This window comes from Oncorhynchus nerka, unplaced genomic scaffold, assembly GCF_034236695.1.
Source record: "Oncorhynchus nerka isolate Pitt River unplaced genomic scaffold, Oner_Uvic_2.0 unplaced_scaffold_1061, whole genome shotgun sequence".
In the NCBI taxonomy this organism is placed as follows: Eukaryota; Metazoa; Chordata; class Actinopteri; order Salmoniformes; family Salmonidae; genus Oncorhynchus; species Oncorhynchus nerka.
Genome location: NW_027040252.1, coordinates 37,181 through 52,987, shown reverse-complemented (window position 1 = coordinate 52,987; position 15,807 = coordinate 37,181). Strand labels below are relative to the sequence as shown.

The 15,807-nt window shown below is 44.9% G+C and overlaps 1 pseudogene; it reads right to left on the bottom strand.

Moving 5' to 3' along the window:
• Nucleotides 1-15,807, bottom strand: part of LOC115120822 (anoctamin-2-like) — a 130,698-nt pseudogene that overhangs the window by 83,925 nt on the left and 30,966 nt on the right.

Genomic DNA, 15,807 nt, shown 5'->3' with positions numbered 1-15,807 from the left:
GGTAGTTAGCAGACCAGGCCAAAGACACCTCAGAGACACCAATACTCCTTAGCCAGCCCACAAGAATGGAATGGTCTACCGTATCAAAAGCTTTGGCCAAGTCAATAAAAATAGCAGCACAACATTGATTAGAATCAAGGGCAATGATGACATCATTGCGGACATTTAAGGTTGTAGTGACACATCCATAACCTGAGCGGAAACCAGATGGCCATACCATAGAAAATACTATAGACATCAAGAAAGCCAGTCAGTTGATTATTGACACGTTTTTCCAACACGTTTGATAAACAGGGCAACATAGAAATAGGCCCTATAACAGTTAGGATCAGCTTGATCTCCCCTTTAAATAAAGGACAAACCGTGGCTGCCTTCCAAGCAATGGGAACCTCCTCAGAAAGGAGAGACAGGTTAAACAGGTCAGAGATAGGCTTGGTGATGATAGGGGCAGCAAGTTTCAGGAGCTCCTCTAGCACCTCGGACTCAGTGACTGCCTGCAGGGAGAAACTTTGTAGCGGGGCAGGGGGTAAAGAGGGAGAAACATCGGGGATAGTCACATTACAAGGGGTGGGAGATGAGGAAATGTTGGCTTTGAAAGTTTAATGCTTAAAACCAGCAAATCAAATTGTTTGGGGACAGACTTGGTGGAGACAACCGAGCACTGACGGTGATCCTTGATAAAGATTGCCACTCCCACACCTTTGGAAGATCTGTCTTGCCGAAAAAGGTTATAACCAGAAAGGTTCACATCAGTATTCAAAACACTCTTCCTTAACCACGTCTCAGCAATGACCAACACATCTGGATTGGAGCTGTGAACCCACACTTTCAATTGATCCATTTTAGGTAATAAGCTTCTAGTGTTAACGTGCAGAAAACCCAGGCTTTTACGAGAGCAGAAATTAGTGATATCAGAGCACCAGTCAGAATTGGGCCTAGCAACAGTAGATGGGCCAGGGTGAACATGCACATTTCCAGATATCAACAACAGTAATACAATGAAGGCACGGCATAGTACAGGGAGATCTCTGCAGTGCTGATTTATGACATCTGAATGTGCATTAGATGGCAACAAGGTCATATTGTACAGCAATTTCATCAGGTAACATGAATACAAGGCCAGCGAGAGGTGGTTAGAATAGGATGGGAGGCCAAGAGTCTGTGTAACCAATAGAGAATCAGAGTCCCGAGTGTGGGAACAAACAGTCTGTCTCACGGATTGGTAAAGAAAGTTTGTAGTCAACAAAGCACCCAGGAGTCATGAGACAAAAAGAAAAACGCACAAGAACATTTTTAAATTTATAAAGACATTATACACCCTATAGGGTCAGAGTTTAAAACCTGTGCTGTTTGTAACTACTTGTGATAGAAGTATAGAAGGATGGTGATATATAGAGTGATAATTAGCAGTATAGAAGGATAGAATGGTAATTAGAGGAAATAAAGTAAATAGCGATGGAGTGATAGATTGATGTATAGCAGGATAATTTGAAGTATAGGAGGATGGAGTGATTGACGTATCAAAGATAGTAATAGATAGAAGTACAAAAGGATAGAGAAGGATAGAGGTATAGAAGGATAGGTTGATAGATATAGGTATTGATTGAGGTATAGAAGGATAGAGCACTAGATAGAGGTATGAAAGGAAAGAGTAATATTTAGAGGTATAGAGTGATATATACATGTATAGAGTGATGAGGTGTAAAAGGATAGATTGATAAATGTATAAAATAGTGATTATAAATGGAGGTATATATTCATACTTAGAGGTATAGAAGGACAGAGTGTTAGATGGAGGTATAGAAGGATAACGTGCTAGTTGGGGGTATAGAAGGATAGCGTGCGAGATGGGGGTATAGAAGGATAGCGTGCGAGATGGGGGTATAGAAGGATAGCGTGCGAGATGGGGGTATAGAAGGATAGCGTGCGAGATGGGGGTATAGAAGGATAGCGTGCGAGATGGGGGTATAGAAGGATAGCGTGCGAGATGGGGGTATAGAAGGATAGCGTGCGAGATGGGGGTATAGAAGGATAGCGTGCCGGATGAAGGTATAGAAGGATAGAAGGACAGAGTGCTAGATGGAGGTATAGAAGGATATAGTGCTAGATGGAGGTATAGAGGTATATAATGCTAGATGGAGGTATAGAAGGATATAGTGCCACAGAGGTATAGATGGACAGTGCTAGATAGAGGTATAGATAGAGGTATAGATGGACAGAGTGCTAGATGGAGGTATAGAAGGACAGAGTGCTAGACAGAGGTATGGAAGGTTTGAGTGCTAGACAGGTATAGAAGGATATAATTCTAGATAGAGGTATATATTTATATAATGCTAGATAGAGGTATAGACAGATATATGGAGGTATAGAAGGATAGCGTGCCACATAGAGGTATAGACGGACAGCGCCAGATAGAGGTATAGATAGAGGTATAGAAGGATAGCGTGCTAGATGGAGGTATATATAGAAGGATAGCTTGCTAGATGGAGGTATAGAAGGATAGCGTGCTAGATGGAGGTATATATAGAAGGATAGCTTGCTAGATGGAGGTATAGAAGGATAGCGTGCTAGATGGAGGTATATATAGAAGGATAGCATGTTAGATGGAGGTATAGAAGGATAGTGTGCTAGATGGAGGTATAGAAGGATAGCTTGCTAGATGGAGGTATAGAAAGATAGTGTGCAAGATGTAGGTATAGAATGATAAAGTGCTAGATAGAGTTATAGACGGACAGATTGCTAGACAAGGGCATAGAAGGACAGAGTGCTAGATAAAAGGTATAGAAGGATAGAGTGCTAGACAGAGGTAGAGAAGGACAGAGTGCTAGACAGAGGTATAGAAGGACAGAGTGCTAGACAGAGGTATAGAAGGACAGTGCTAGATGGGGTTATAGAAGGATATAGTGCTAGATAGAGGTATAGAAGGATATATTGCTAGATGGAGGTATAGAAGGACAGAGTGCTAGATAGAGGTATAGGAGGACAGAGTGCTATATATAGGTATAGAGGTATATAATGCTAGATAGAGGTATAGAAGGATATAGTGCTAGATAGAGATATAGAAGGATATAATGCTAGGTGTAGGTATAGAAGGATATATTTCTAGATGTAGGTATAGAAGGATATATTTCTAGATGGAGGTATAGAAGGATATATTTCTAGATGGAGGTATAGAGGGTAATAATGCTAGATAGAGGTATAGAGGGATATAATTCTAGATAGAAGGATATAATTCTAGATAGCGGTATAGAAGGATACAATTCTAGATGGAGGTATAGAGGGATATAATTCTAGATAGAAGTATAGAAGGATATAATTCTAGATAGCGGTATAGAAGGATACAATTATAGATGGAGGTATGGAAGGATATAATTCTAGATGGAGGTATAGAGGGATATAATTCTAGATAGAAGTATAGAAGGATATAATTCTAGATAGCGGTATAGAAGGATACAATTATAGATGGAGGTATAGAGGGATATAATTCTAGATGGAGGTATAGAAGGATATAATTCTAGATGGAGGTATAGAAGGATATAATTCTAGATGGAGGTATAGAGGGATATAATTCTAGATGGAGGTATAGAAGGATATAATTCTAGATGGAGGTATAGAAGGATATAATTATAGATAGCGGTATAGAAGGATAGAACTTCCGGGTTGGAGCGAGCGGTCGCATCCGCACTTCGGTCCGCAGGTAGTATAACTTTCATTACATTTCACTATAGTACAACGGTTTGATTTGTCTAATCTTAGCAATTTCTTCTTAGCTAGCTACATAGCCGTCTTTGTATCAAAGATAATTGCGTTTTTATCGTATTTCGTCGTCCTAACGTAGTCTACACTGCTATCTGCCCAGCAGCTAGCCAGCTAGCCAGCTAGCTAACGTCCACCGTCTACCGAATAGCAGCACTGTAAAAACTATTACACTCAACTGAACGACTTGATTAGTGTAGTGTTAGCTAGCTACATAGTTGTCTTTGCTGTCTTCGTATCCAAGATAATTGTGTAGTTTAGAGTGTGTAGTCTTAGAGTGATTATCTTAATTTACCGAGGTTAGCTAGCCAGCTATTTGTCGTCCTTAACGTAGGAGACACTGCTAGCTAGCCAACAGCTAGCCAACGTCTACCGAATAGAACTTCCTCACTCAACAACCCGGTCGCATTCCGCTTCGCTCCACAGGTAGTATCACATTTTCATTTCATTTCATTACAGTACAACGGTTTGATTTGTTTGATCGTAGCTAGCTACATAGCTAGCTACATAGCCGTCTTTGTATCAAAGATAATTGTGTAGTCTAGAGCGATTTTCTAGGTTAGCTAGCCAGCTATTGTCGTTCTTTTAACGCAACGTAACGTAATCAACACTGCTAGCTAGCCAGCTAGCCCCCGAATAGCAGCACTGTGGAAACTATTACACTCAACGGAACGACTTGATTAGTGTAGTGTCAACAACGCAGCCATTGCCAGCTAGCCTACAAAGTCAACAACGCAGCCACTGCCAGCTAGCCTACTTCAGCAGTACTGTATCATTTTAATCATTTTAGTCAATAAGATTCTTGCTACGTAAGCTTAACTTTCTGCACATTCGAGACGTGTAGTCCACTTGTCATTCCAATCTCCTTTGCATTAGCGTAGCCTCTTCTGTAGCCTGTCAACTATGTGTCTGTCTATCCCTGTTCTCTCCTCTCTGCACAGACCATACAAACGCTCCACACCGCGTGGCCGCGGCCACCCTAATCTGGTGGTCCCAGCGCGCACGACCCACGTGGAGTTCCAGGTCTCCGGTAGCCTCTGGAACTGCCGATCTGCGGCCAACAAGGCAGAGTTCATCTCAGCCTATGCCTCCCTCCAGTCCCTCGACTTCCTGGCACTGACGGAAACATGGATCACCACAGATAACACTGCTACTCCTACTGCTCTCTCTTCATCCGCCCACGTGTTCTCGCACACCCCGAGAGCTTCTGGTCAGCGGGGTGGTGGCACCGGGATACTCATCTCTCCCAAGTGGTCATTCTCTCTTTCTCCCCTTACCCATCTGTCTATCGCCTCCTTTGAATTCCATGCTGTCACAGTTACCAGCCCTTTCAAGCTTAACATCCTTATCATTTATCGCCCTCCAGGTTCCCTCGGAGAGTTCATCAATGAGCTTGATGCCTTGATAAGCTCCTTTCCTGAGGACGGCTCACCTCTCACAGTTCTGGGCGACTTTAACCTCCCCACGTCTACCTTTGACTCATTCCTCTCTGCCTCCTTCTTTCCACTCCTCTCCTCTTTTGACCTCACCCTCTCACCTTCCCCCCCTACTCACAAGGCAGGAAATACGCTCGACCTCATCTTTACTAGATGCTGTTCTTCCACTAACCTCATTGCAACTCCCCTCCAAGTCTCCGACCACTACCTTGTATCCTTTTCCCTCTCGCTCTCATCCAACACTTCCCACACTGCCCCTACTCGGATGGTATCGCGCCGTCCCAACCTTCGCTCTCTCTCCCCCGCTACTCTCTCCTCTTCCATCCTATCATCTCTTCCCTCTGCTCAAACCTTCTCCAACCTATCTCCTGATTCTGCCTCCTCAACCCTCCTCTCCTCCCTTTCTGCATCCTTTGACTCTCTATGTCCCCTATCCTCCAGGCCGGCTCGGTCCTCCCCTCCCGCTCCGTGGCTCGACGACTCATTGCGAGCTCACAGAACAGGGCTCCGGGCAGCCGAGCGGAAATGGAGGAAAACTCGCCTCCCTGCGGACCTGGCATCCTTTCACTCCCTCCTCTCTACATTTTCCTCTTCTGTCTCTGCTGCTAAAGCCACTTTCTACCACTCTAAATTCCAAGCATCTGCCTCTAACCCTAGGAAGCTCTTTGCCACCTTCTCCTCCCTCCTGAATCCTCCTCCCCCTCCCCCTCCTCCCTCTCTGCAGATGACTTCGTCAACCATTTTGAAAAGAAGGTCGACGACATCCGATCCTCGTTTGCTAAGTCAAACGACACCGCTGGTTCTGCTCACACTGCCCTACCCTGTGCTCTGACCTCTTTCTCCCTCTCTCTCCAGATGAAATCTCGCGTCTTGTGACGGCCGGCCGCCCAACAACCTGCCCGCTTGACCCTATCCCCTCCTCTCTTCTCCAGACCATTTCCGGAGACCTTCTCCCTTACCTCACCTCGCTCATCAACTCATCCCTGACCGCTGGCTACGTCCCTTCCGTCTTCAAGAGAGCGAGAGTTGCACCCCTTCTGAAAAAACCTACACTCGATCCCTCCGATGTCAACAACTACAGACCAGTATCCCTTCTTTCTTTTCTCTCCAAAACTCTTGAACGTGCCGTCCTTGGCCAGCTCTCCCGCTATCTCTCTCAGAATGACCTTCTTGATCCAAATCAGTCAGATTTCAAGACTAGTCATTCAACTGAGACTGCTCTTCTCTGTATCACGGAGGCGCTCCGCACTGCTAAAGCTAACTCTCTCTCCTCTGCTCTCATCCTTCTAGACCTATCGGCTGCCTTCGATACTGTGAACCATCAGATCCTCCTCCCCACCCTCTCCGAGTTGGGCATCTCCGGCGCGGCCCACGCTTGGATTGCGTCCTACCTGACAGGTCGCTCCTACCAGGTGGCGTGGCGAGAATCTGTCTCCTCACCACGCGCTCTCACCACTGGCGTCCCCAGGGCTCTGTTCTAGGCCCTCTCCTATTCTCGCTATACACCAAGTCACTTGGCTCTGTCATAACCTCACATGGTCTCTCCTATCATTGCTATGCAGATGACACACAATTAATCTTCTCCTTTCCCCTTCTGATGACCAGGTGGCGAATCGCATCTCTGCATGTCTGGCAGACATATCAGTGTGGATGACGGATCACCACCTCAAGCTGAACCTCGGCAAGACAGAGCTGCTCTTCCTCCCGGGAAGGACTGCCCGTTCCATGATCTCGCCATCACGGTTGACAACTCCATTGTGTCCTCCTCCCAGAGCGCTAAGAACCTTGGCGTGATCCTGGACAACACCCTGTCGTTCTCAACTAACATCAAGGCGGTGGCCCGTTCCTGTAGGTTCATGCTCTACAACATCCGCAGAGTACGACCCTGCCTCACACAGGAAGCGGCGCAGGTCCTAATCCAGGCACTTGTCATCTCCCGTCTGGATTACTGCAACTCGCTGTTGGCCGGGCTCCCTGCCTGTGCCATTAAACCCCTACAACTCATCCAGAACGCCGCAGCCCGTCTGGTGTTCAACCTTCCCAAGTTCTCTCACGTCACCCCGCTCCTCCGCTCCCTCCACTGGCTTCCAGTTGAAGCTCGCATCCGCTACAAGACCATGGTGCTTGCCTACGGAGCTGTGAGGGGAACGGCACCTCAGTACCTCCAGGCTCTGATCAGGCCCTACACCCAAACAAGGGCACTGCGTTCATCCACCTCTGGCCTGCTCGCCTCCCTACCACTGAGGAAGTACAGTTCCCGCTCAGCCCAGTCAAAACTGTTCGCTGCTCTGGCCCCCCAATGGTGGAACAAACTCCCGCACGACGCCAGGACAGCGGAGTCAATCACCACCTTCCGGAGACACCTGAAACCCCACCTCTTTAAGGAATACCTAGGATAGGATAAAGTAATCCTTCTCACCCCCTTAAAAGACTTAGATGCACTTTTGTAAAGTGGCTGTTCCACTGGATGTCATAAGGTGAACGCACCAATTTGTAAGTCGCTCTGGATAAGAGCGTCTGCTAAATGACTTAAATGTAAATGTAAATGTAAAATGATATAATTCTAGATGGAGGTATGGAAGGATATAATTCTAGATGGAGGTATAGAGGGATATAATTCTAGATAGAAGTATAGAAGGATATAATTCTAGATAGAAGGATATAATTCTAGATGGAGGTATAGAAGGATATAATTCTAGATAGAAGGATATAATTCTAGATGGCGGTATAGAAGGATATAATTCTAGATAGAAGGATATAATTCTAGATGGCGGTATAGAAGGATATAATTCTAGATGGAGGTATAAAGGGATATAATTCTAGATGGAGGTATAAAGGGATATAATTCTAGATGGAGGTATAGAGGGATATAATTCTAGATGGAGGTATAGAGGGATATAATTCTAGATGGAGGTATAGAGGGATATAATTCTAGATAGCGGTATAGAGGGATATAATTCTAGATGGAGGTATAGAAGGATATAATTCTAGATAGAAGGATATAATTCTAGATGGAGGTATAGAAGGATATAATTCTAGATGGAGGTATAGAGGGATATAATTCTAGATGGATGTATAGAGGGATATAATTCTAGATGGAGGTATAGAGGGATATAATTCTAGATGGAGGTATAGAAGGATATAATTCTAGATGGAGGTATGGAAGGATATAATTCTAGATGGAGGTATAGAGGGATATAATTCTAGATGGAGGTATGGAAGGATATAATTCTAGATAGAAGGATAATTCTAGATGGAGGTATAGAAGGATATAATTCTAGATGGAGGTATTGAGGGATATAATTCTAGATGGAGGTATGGAAGGATATCATTCTAGATGGAGGTATAGAAGGATATAATTCTAGATGGAGGTATAGAGGGATATAATTCTAGATGGAGGTATAGAAGGATATAATGCTAGATGGAGGTATAGAGGGATATAATTATAGATGGAGGTATGGAAGGATATAATTCTAGATGGAGGTATTGAGGGATATAATTCTAGATGGAGGTATAGAAGGATATAATTCTAGATGGAGGTATAGAGGGATATAATTCTAGATGGAGGTATAGAAGGATATAATTCTAGATGGAGGTATAGAAGGATATAATGCTAGATAGGGGTATAGAAGGATAATGCTAGATAGAGGTATAGAAGGATAGAGCGCTAAATAGAGGTGTATAAGGATATAATTCTAGATGGAGGTATAGAAGGATATAATGCTAGATAGAGGAATAGATGCACATTCCTAGATATAGGTATAGAAGGACAGAGCGATACTTAGAGGTATAGAGAGAGAGAGTGATAAATAGAGGTATAGAGTTATACTTAGAGGTTTTGAATGATAGCGGTATAGAGGTATACAAGGATAGGGTGATATAGAGATAGATGTATAGAAGGATAGGGTGATAAGAGGTATAGAATGAACTTAGATGTATTGAATGATAGAGGTATAGCTGGATAGTGATAATTAGAGGTATAGAAGGAGAGTGATAATTAGAGGTATAGAAGGAGAGTGATAATTAGAGATATAGACTGATAGTTATAATTAGAGGTATAGAAGGATAGAGTGAGAGCTATATGGATAGAGGTATAGAAGGATAGTGATAATTAGAGGTATAGAGTGATAGCTAGTTCTAGAGCTATGGATAGAGGTATAGGATAGATTGATAATTGGAGGTATAGAATGATAGAAGTATAGAATGATAGTGATGGATAGGGGTAAAAAAGGAAAGCGTGATAGTGACAGTACCATCATTAGAACGACGGACACGTTGATCATGTATCCTGGCAACCGATCCTCCAAAGTCAATGACTCTTGCTCCCTCTGCCAGAGGAACAGAAACAAACACACAAACACACACAAACGTTTAGCAACTACTGTTGTTAATACAGCTAAATCAAAGTAACCATTATGAAAATGTTTAGATTACCATAACTACCACGGTGAATACAGCTAGATCACAGTAACCACGGTGAATACAGCTACATCACAGTAACCATGGTGAATACAGCTACAGTGGGGCAAAAAAGTATTTAGTCAGCCACCAATTGTGCAAGTTCTCCCACTTAAAAAGATGAGAGAGGCCTGTAATTTTCATCATAGGTACACTTCAACTATGACGAAATGAGAAAAAAATACAGAAAATCACATTGTAGGATTTTTAATTAATTTATTTGCAAATTATGGTGGAAAATAAGTATTTGGTCAATAACAAAAGTTTATCTCAATACTTTGTTATATACCCTTTGTTGATAATGACAGAGGTCAAACATTTTCTGTAAGTCTTCACAAGGTTTTCACACACTGTTGCTGGTATTTTGGCCCATTCCTCCATGCAGATCTCCTCTAGAGCAGTGATGTTTTAGGGCTGTTGCTGGGCAACACGGACTTTCAACTCCCTCCAAAGATTTTCTATGGGGTTGAGAGCTGGAGACTGGCTAGGCCACTCCAGGACCTTGAAATGCTTCTTACGAAGCCACTCCTTCGTTGCCCGGGCGGTGTGTTTGGGATCATTGTCATGCTGAAAGACCCAGCCACATTTCATCTTCAATGCCCTTGCTGATGGAAATAGGTTTTCACTCAAAATCTCACGATACATGGCCCCATTCATTCTTTACTTTACACAGATCAGTCGTCCTGGTCCCTTTGCAGAAAAACAGCCCCAAAGCATGATGTTTCCACCCCCATGCTTCATAGTAGGTATGGTGTTCTTTGGCCCCATTCAGGGCTTTGGAGACAAAATGGAAGTAACTGTGATAGCAAATTGAATGCAGTCTGAGTAGAGTGTTGGAGGCGATTTTCTAAATGGGTTACGGTTGGACTCGCACTGACAGGGTTACGGTTGGACTCGCACTGACAGGGTTACGGTTGGACTCGCACTGACAGGGTTACGGTTGGACTCGCACTGACAGGGTTACGGTTGGACTCGCACTGACAGGGTTACGGTTGGACTCGCACTGACAGGGTTACGGTTGGACTCGCACTGACAGGGTTACGGTTGGACTCGCACTGACAGGGTTACGGCTGGACTCGCACTGACAGGGTTACGGCTGGACTCGCACTGACAGGGTTACGGCTGGACTCGCACTGACAGGGTTACGGCTGGACTCGCACTGACAGGGTTACGGTTGGACTCGCACTGACAGGGTTACGGTTGGACTCGCACTGACAGGGTTACGGTTGGAATCGCACTGACAGGGTTACGGTTGGAATCGCACTGACAGGGTTACGGTTGGACTCGCTCTGACAGGGTTACGGTTGGACTCGCTCTGACAGGGTTACGGTTGGAGTCTCTGACAGCGTTACGGTTGGAGTCACTGACAGGGTTACGGTTGGAGTCACTGACAGGGTTACGGTTGAAGTCACTGACAGGGTTACGAATGGAGTCACTGACAGGGTTACGGTTTGAGTTACTGACAGGGTTACGGTTGTAATCTCTGACAGGGTTACGGTTGGACTCGCTCTGACAGGGTTACGGTTGGAGTCTCTGACAGCGTTACGGTTGGAGTCACTGACAGGGTTACGGTTGGAGTCACTGACAGGGTTACGGTTGAAGTCACTGACAGGGTTACGAATGGAGTCACTGACAGGGTTACGGTTTGAGTTACTGACAGGGTTACGGTTGTAATCTCTGACAGGGTTACGGTTTGAGTTACTGACAGGGTTACGGTTGTAATCTCTGACAGGGTTACGGTTGGAGTCACTGACAGGGTTACGGTTGGAGTCTCTGACAGGGTTACGGTTGGAGTCTCTGACAGCGTTACGGTTGGAGTCACTGACAGGGTTACGGTTGGAGTCACTGACAGGGTTACGGTTGGAGTCACTGACAGGGTTACGGTTGGAGTCTCTGACAGGGTTACGGTTGGAGTCTCTGACAGGGTTACGGTTGGAGTCTCTGACAGGGTTACGGTTGTGGAGTCTCTGACAGGGTTACGGTTGTGGAGTCTCTGACAGGGTTACGGTTGTGGAGTCTCTGACAGGGTTACGGTTGTGGAGTCTCTGACAGGGTTACGGTTGTGGAGTCTCTGACAGGGTTACGGTTGTGGAGTCTCTGACAGGGTTACGGTTGTGGAGTCTCTGACAGGGTTACGGTTGTGGAGTCACTGACAGGGTTACGGTTGGATTCACTGACAGGGTTACGGTTGGAGTCACTGACAGGGTTACGGTTGGAGTCACTGACAGGGTTACGGTTGGAGTCACTGACAGGGTTACGGTTGGAATCACTGACAGGGTTACGGTTGGAGTCACTGACAGGGTTACGGTTGGAGTCACTGACAGGGTTACGGTTGGACTCACACTGACAGGGTTACGGTTGGATTCACACTGACAGGGTTAGTCCCCTCTACCACACGGATCCCCATTAATCTACCGACGAAAACGCACGGGGTGGCTAAAAACAGACCTCCATCTTCTGCTAGCTTGCTACCGATGGCCCGGCTAGCTGTCTGAATCGCCGTTATCCCAACCAACCTCACTACTCACTGGACCCTTATAATCACTCGACTAAGCATGCCTCTCCTTAATGTCAATATGCCTTGTCCATTGCTCTTCTGGTTAGTGATTATTGGCTTATTTCACTGCAGATCCTCTAGCCCTGTTCATTATATCTTATCCAACCCTTCAGTTCCACCACCCACACATGCGATGACATTACCTGGTTTCAATTATATTTCAAGAGAAAATATCTCTTTCATCATCACTAAATGACTGTTTACCTCCACTATATTCACATCCTACCATACCTTTGTCTGTACACTATACCTTGAATCTATTTTATCGTCCCCAGAAACCTGCTCCTTTTACTCTGTTCCGGACATCCTAGACGTTCAATTCTCATAGCTTTTAGCCGTACCCTTTTCCTACTCCTCCTCTGTTCCTCTGGTGATGTAGAGGTGAATCCAGGCCCTGCAGTGCCTAGCTGCGCTCCTATTCCCCAGGAACTCTCTTTTGATGACTTCTGTAATTATAAAAGCCTTGGTTTCATGCATGTTAACATTAGAAGCCTCCTCCCTAAGTTTGTTTTATTCACTGCTTTAGCACATTCTGCCAACCCGGATGTATTAGCCGTGTCTGAATCCTGGCTTAGGAAGACCAACAAAAATTCACCACCAATAACTCTGAAATCTCCATCCCTAACTACAACATTTTCAGACAAGATAGAACAGCCAAAGGGGGCGGTGTTGCAATCTACTACAGAAATAGCCTGCAGAGTTCTGTCCTGCTATCCAGGTTTGTACCCAAACCATTTGAACTTCTACTTTTAAAAATCCAACTCTCTAAAAACAAGTCTCTCACCATTGCCGCCTGCAATAGACCACCCTCTGCCCCCAGCAGTGCTCTGGATACCATATGTGAACTGATTTCCCCCATCTATCTTCAGAGCTCGTGCTGCTAGGTGACCTAAACTGTGACATGCTTAACACCCCGGCCATCCTACAATCTAAACTTGATGCCTTCAATCTCACAAAAATGATCAATGAACCAACCAGGTACAACCCCAAAGCCGTAAACATGGGCACCCTCATAGATATCATCCTAACCAACTTGCCCTCTAAATTCACCTCTGCTGTTTTCATCCAAGATCTCAGCGATCACTGATCGACCTTGCCAAGGCTTTCGACTCTGTCAATCACCATATTCTTATCGGCAGACTCAGTAGCCTCGGTTTGACGGATGACTGCCTTGCCTGGTTCACCAACTACTTTGCAGACAGAGTTCAGTGTGTCAAATCGGAGGGCATGCTGTCCGGTCCTCTGGCAGTCTCTATGGGGGTGCCACAGGGTTCAATTCTCGGGCCGACTCTTTTCTCTGTATATATCAATGATGTTGCTCTTGCTGCGGGCGATTCCCTGATCCACCTCTACGCAGATGAAACCATTCTATATACTTCCGGCCCGTCCTTGGACACTGTGCTATCTAACCTCCAAACGAGCTTCAATGCCATACAACACTCCTTCCGTGGCCTCCAACTGCTCTTAAACGCTAGTAAAACCAAATGCATGCTTTTCAACCGTTCGCCTGCACCCGCCTGCCTGACTAGCATCACCACCCTGGATGGTTCCGACCTTGAATATGTGGACATCTATAAGTACCTAGGTGTCTGGCTAGACTGTAAACTCTCCTTCCAGACTCATATCAAACATCTCCAATCGAAAATCAAATCTAGAGTCGGCTTTCTATTCCGCAACAAAGCCTCCTTCACTCACGCCGCCAAACTTACCCTAGTAAAACTGACTATCCTACCGATCCTCGACTTCGGCGATGTCATCTACAAAATTGCTTCCAACACTCTACTCAGCAAACTGGATGCAGTTTATCACAGTGCCATCCGTTTTGTCACTAAAGCACCTTATACCACCCACCACTGCGACCTGTATGCTCTAGTCGGCTGGCCCTCGCTACATATTCGTCGCCAGACCCACTGGCTCCAGGTCATCTACAAGTCCATGCTAGGTAAAGCTCCGCCTTATCTCAGTTCACTGGTCACGATGGCAACACCCATCCGTAGCACACGCTCCAGCAGGTGTATCTCACTGATCATCCCTAAAGCCAACACCTCATTTGGCCGCCTTTCGTTCCAGTTCTCTGCTGCCTGTGACTGGAACGAATTGCAAAAATCACTGAAGTTGGAGACTTTTATCTCCCTCACCAACTTCAAACATCTGCTATCTGAGCAGCTAACCGATCGCTGCAGCTGTACATAGTCTATCGGTAAATATCCCACCCATTTTTACCTACCTCATCCCCATACTGTTTTTATTTATTTACTTTTCTGCTCTTTTGCACACCAATATCTCTACCTGTACATGACCATCTGATCATTTATCACTCCAGTGTTAATCTGCAAAATTGTAATTACTCGCCTACCTCCTCATGCCTTTTGCACACAATGTATATAGACTCCCCTTTTTTTCTACTGTGTTATTGACTTGTTAATTGTTTACTCCATGTGTAACTCTGTGTTGTCTGTTCACACTGCTTTGCTTTATCTTGGCCAGGTCGCAGTTGTAAATGAGAACTTGTTCTCAACTTGCCTACCTGGTTAAATAAAGGTGAAATAAAATTAAAAATTAAAAAATACTGACAGGGTTAGACTCATACAGACAGGTTTACAGTTAGACGTATACTGACATGGAAATCATGTGCCTGTTTACTGAAAGTCTCAACATCTCTCTAGCTAGTCTACCTTCTCTCTATATATATAATCTGAGGTAATCTGCGGAAGGTAAGCAGCTTTTGGCTAAACCAACCAGAGCAGGGGTTCCCACACACACACACGCACACACACACACGCACGTACACACACACAGGTTTATTTACTAAATTGCAGTTAATCCTTAGCATTAGCATCCTTCAGTTCAAAACAATGGAAGCTTTGTTAGCATCCTTCAGTTCAAAACAATGGAAGCTCTGTTAGCATCCTTCAGTTCAAAACATTGGAAGATCTGTTAGCATCCTTCAGATGAAAACAATGGAAGCTCTGTTAGCATCCTTCAGATAAAAACAGTGGAAGCTCTGTTAGCATCCTTCAGATAAAAACAATGGAAGCTTTGTTAGCATCCTTCAGATAAAAACAATGGAATCTCTGTTAGCATCCTTCAGATAAAAACAATGGAAGCTCTGTTAGCATCCTTCAGATAAAAACAATGGAAGCTCTGTTAGCATCCTTCAGATAAAAACAATGGAAGCTCTGTTAGCATCCTTCAGATAAAAACAATGGAAGCTCTGTTAGCATCCTTCAGATAAAAACAATGGAAGCTCTGTTAGCATCCTTCAGATAAAAACAATGGAAGCTTTGTTAGCATCCTTCAGATAAAAACAATGGAATCTCTGTTAGCATCCTTCAGATAAAAACAATGGAAGCTTTGTTAGCATCCTTCAGATAAAAACAATGGAAGCTTTGTTAGCATCCTTCAGATAAAAACAATGGAAGCTTTGTTAGCTTGATCTGTAACAAAACAGTAGGAGCTCGTCAGCATGCTTTGTTTAACAAATTCAATGGAACTCCTCCCTCTCTCTTCCCTCCCAACCTCTCTCCAGCCCACCACTTCGCTTTCCCTCCCTCCCTCCCTCCCTCCCTCCCTCCCTCCCTCCCTCCCTCCCTCCCTCCC